This window comes from Penaeus vannamei, chromosome 11 (genome assembly GCF_042767895.1).
Source record: "Penaeus vannamei isolate JL-2024 chromosome 11, ASM4276789v1, whole genome shotgun sequence".
Lineage (NCBI taxonomy): Eukaryota > Metazoa > Arthropoda > Malacostraca > Decapoda > Penaeidae > Penaeus > Penaeus vannamei.
In genome coordinates, this window is record NC_091559.1 from 11,902,678 (window position 1) to 11,907,677 (window position 5,000).

Consider the following 5,000-nt stretch of genomic DNA (forward strand, 5'->3'; position numbering starts at 1 on the left):
ATAATAACATAATAATAATAATATAATATAATAATATAATAATGATAATGATAATACTAATACTAACAATACTCGTAACAATGATGATAATTATGATGAGAAATTTATAATAATAATGATAGTAATAATGGTAATAATAGAAAGAGTAATGATAATGATGATAACTATAAATTTGATAATAATCATAATGATGATAATCACAATCATAATGATATTAATAATGATAATAATAGCAATAAAAATAACAACGATAATAATGATCCTCTGCGCTGCCCATCTCGGACCGCGAGAAGGGAAGTGTTGAAAAGTCTTCGTTAATAAAAGGAAAAAATAGATAAGAAAAAGAGAAAAGGGAAATCTCTCTTTAAATGCTTTTCTTCGCTCTTCCTCTCGCCTTTCTTCCTTCCTTAATCCCTCGTCTTCTGATGGTCTTGCCCTTTTCTCATTTCTTAGTTACATTCTTGATTTCCATTTTCTCTGTTTATTCTTTCTAATCTATCTCAGTTCTTTAACCCCTTTGTTCATCATTTTTGTTTTCTTTTCTTTTCTTTTCCTTTTTGTCTTTCTGACATTTTCACTTATCATCTATTTGATATCTTTGCTAATTCCTCTCTCCCCATTTCCCCATTTTCTCTCTGATTTCTTGCCTTGACCGATAATCTCTGAATTCTCGTTTCCTTTTCCTTTTCCTTTTCACATCGGCCTTTGCTGTATATCTGTTTTTGTCTTGTTTTCTTCGTTATCTCCCCCTCTTCCTCTCTGTGTATTAATACCTGGCCATAAACAGCTTCTCGTAATTTCTTTCCCCAATCAGCCGCGATCAAATAGCATTCAAATCTCATAATAAAACAAAAATACAGCCTCCCCGCAGGTAAGAATCAAAGGCGTAAGAAACTATGATCAAAACAACAAAGTTAAATGCGCAAATAATGAAAAAGGAAAAGAAAAGACAAAGAAGAAATATGAAAAGAAAGTAACAAGGTTACATAAGAGGCCTATATGAAAATAATGAAAATAATGATAATTATAATAGTAATGATGAAAATAATGCCAATGATAATAATAGTGATAACAATAGATAATGATTATACTGATAGTGACCATCATGATGATAATAATAACAATGATGATTTTAATCATGATAATGATAATGGTGATAAAGTTGGTACTGAAGAAATTAATGATGATACTAATAGCAACGATAGTAGTAATGATAGCAATAATGCAATAGCAATAATGAAAACAGTAATAATAGAGATAATAATGATAATAGAAATAATAATAACAATGGCTATGATAAAGATAATAATGTTGATAATGATAATGATAATTATATCTAATGGGGATAGAAATAATTGGCAATCATATAATTGGCATGATAATAATAACAGTAATAGGATAATAATATAAGCAATAATAATTATTATATGACAGTAACAATAGAATCATATTCAGAAAATTGAAAGTGAAAAAAGAAGGATGATAAAACAATAAACATGATGCTAAGGGCAGAGAATCTAAAGAATAATGATTATGATGATTTCTGCTTTATAAGTCCATCTTTCCCATATCACTTTAAGTTAGCAGGGTGGCGCAGTGGAAGCGCGCCGGGCTCATAACCCGGAGGACCGTGGATCGAAACTCTGCGTTTTATATTGATTTTTTTTCTTTAATAATATACTGTTAATCAGTCACTGATAAGGCTAAAAGATAAAACAAAGAAGATAAAAAGATGTATAAATGGATTAGAAAACTGAAAGATAGAGAAAAATAGAGCAACTGACATGATAATAATCATAACAATAATGATAATAATAATAATAAAACAATATTAATAATGATAATAATGGTAGAAATGATAATGAAAATTATTATAATAATGATAATAATAGTAATAATGCTGATAATAATGATAGTAATACTAATGATAATAAAACAACAATGACCGTGATAATAATAATAATAATAACGACAAAAATGATAATAAGTATGATAATAATACTGATGATAATGTTAAACAATAATGATAAAAATTATAATAGTAAAATGGGAAAGGTTAAGGGTCAACCCCCTTAACCTTTCTCATTCTACTAATTCCTGCTCTACTTCATCTGCTTCCTTCTCTTTCCTTCTCGATGCCATACTTTCCTGTAACTAATCTTTGACATCTAATACCTACCCCCCCCCCCCCCCGCACCTCTCCCCGGATTCTTCTCCTCCTTTTCCAACTGGCTTCCCCGTTTTCCTTGAACATTGTTCCTATTCCTTCCCCAGTGACAGATACGCTGTAATTCACTCAATCGCAATACCCCCTTAACCCTCCCCTTTCTACTAATCTCTGCTCTGGTTCACTTACTCCCTCTTTCCCTTTTCACTGCCATACTATCCTCAAATGCTCTCTAATCTCTGACATCTAACACATTTTATCCTAATCTTTAATTCTCTTTTCCCTTTCCGACACAATACCTTATCATGGAGCTTTATGGCCTTTGGTGCCGAGCACATTTCTTCGTTTCAGGCATTAAGCATCAAAACGGATCTTTGCCTTCTGGACTTTTTGTTGCTGTCTTTGTTGTTGTTGTCATTAACATTGTTACCATTATCATTTTTATTATCATTATTTTTATTAGTTACTATGCGTTATTATTATTATTATCATCGCCATCATCATTACTATCGTTATCATTTTGTTGCCATTATCCTTATTACTATCATTATCATTATTACTATCATTGTCATTATTATCATTGTTATAATTTTGTTGCCATTATCGTTATTACTTTCAGAATAATCCGTTTTCAGCTCTGAGCATTTTTTCTCAAATTTTGGAAGATTCGAAAATCTACGATGAATATTTTTTTTATTGTTTAGATTTAATTATCTCTGTTTCCTGGCTGGCTTTGTTTTCGATATGATTGTTGCGATTTTTGTCCTATATTCTATCCCATTTAATCTCCAGAAGTTGCCTGAATAAATGAGGCACTGACAAGCCTTTCGTCCGAAGCGGTTGAAGTGCCATCGTCTCGGCACCATCGCCTTTGCCTTCGTGTCATCTCGAGCGAAAGCTTTTCTGGAAAATGACACGATTTTCCCGCTCATAGATTGAGACGATTCAGAGTTTGGCAATTCGTTGTATTGGTAATTACGCATTTGCTGTTCATTAAAAAGGATTTAAAAATATCACAAAAATACCCTGTTCTGAATTACTGGTTAATAAGAGAGACACAGAGGGAGAGAGCGCGTGGAGAGAGAGAGAATAACATGGAAATAATTACGAGAGAGAGGATACGGGGAGACACAGAGCCAGAGTGAAAGATGGAGAGAAAGAGAGCGGGGGAGGCTACCGAGAGAAAACAAAAAGCAAGAGAGAGAATGGCGTTTGCGTTGTAATGAAAAGGAACATAAAATTGTGAAATGTTTCCTCTCGAGGTCGAACCGAGAATCTTGCGTGTGTGAACCGAACATGACAAGTGTGTGCGTGTGTGTGTGTATGGACATATATGTATATATGTGTGGGTGTGGGTGTGTAGGTATATGCATGTATGTATAGTATTAGTATATATTTACATATATATATATACATATATATATATATATATATATATATATATATATATATATATATATATATATATATATATATATATATATATATATATATATATATATATATATATATTTATATATGTACAGACACATGCATATATATTCAACCTATGTATATATACATACATATGCGAACACACACATACAAACACACACATATATAGGAGCAGACATTGTTGATATATATTTGCATATATATGTTTATGTTTACACGCATAAATCTTTAAAACTGTGGATACACTATTTCGTTCTTTATCCTTTTTTCTCACATTCTCTTTTTTTTTTTGTTTTCATTATTATTATTATTCTGTTTCAGTCTCTCTCTCAACCAATATTTACATCGGAATATTAAACAATGAACCATCCAAGAGTTCTAACGTTCCCGAGGTATAGTGGTTATCACGAGCGCTAAACATGCGCAAGGTCCTCGGTTCGATCCCGAGCAAAATCAAGGAACACTGGTTTTTGAAGAATATTTGTCTACATGTCTTCCTGAAACAGCCGATGATGCTGCAGTGACCTGGATTGCAGCCTCCACGTCAGAGGATGACCCTCCGAGCGGCATCCGAACGTCTGGCGCCACCGAGATGCTAGAGGATGCCTGTTGCTTCTTATTAAACAGAAGATTGGTCGGATGCCCTATTTTGTTATGGATATTACTTATTTGCAGTGTCTGCGATTTAGTCTGATTAACGTCAATCACATTCAAAATGCCCAGTGTGCATTCCCATATTCGCATTTCAAGTGCTAAAGGTAAGTAGGCCTACATATGGTTATTTTAAGATTTAGGAAACCAAAAGTCTAGGCTGGATACTCTGCTTTTATTTTTATTTAGTTATCTATTATTAATATTATTATTATTATTATTATTATTATTATTATTATTATTACTATTATTTTATTTATTTTCTTTTTATTTATTATTATTTTTTTGTAAAGCATATGTTTTAAATGTCTAGTTTCTTTTATGCTTTAGGAATTTCCATTGTCCACAATAGTGCATCGAAAGAAATAAAAATACAATTTATAATGGTTTGAATTACGTAGTTTGTATAATTGTTTCGCTGTAGTTATTAAGTGGTGCTCCTAAGATGCTAACCTTGTTCGTTTTAATCAGTATCAGGTGGGCGCCCTTGTTAGCGACACGCTACAGTGCTTTTGTCTTGCTGTCTGTGTAGCATCGTTTCTCTGTCTCTATTTATGTGTAAATACACCGAAACGAGGTATGCAAATATGATTTTTTTAAATTGATTTATCTTATCCATATACTCTCATGTCTCCCACTTGCGCAGTTAACTAAACATCTCTTCCCATGTTATTAACACTACGACACAAAGGCAGCACTCAAGGCCACATCCGTCTCATAATCCATCATTTGAATCAATTTCCCAACT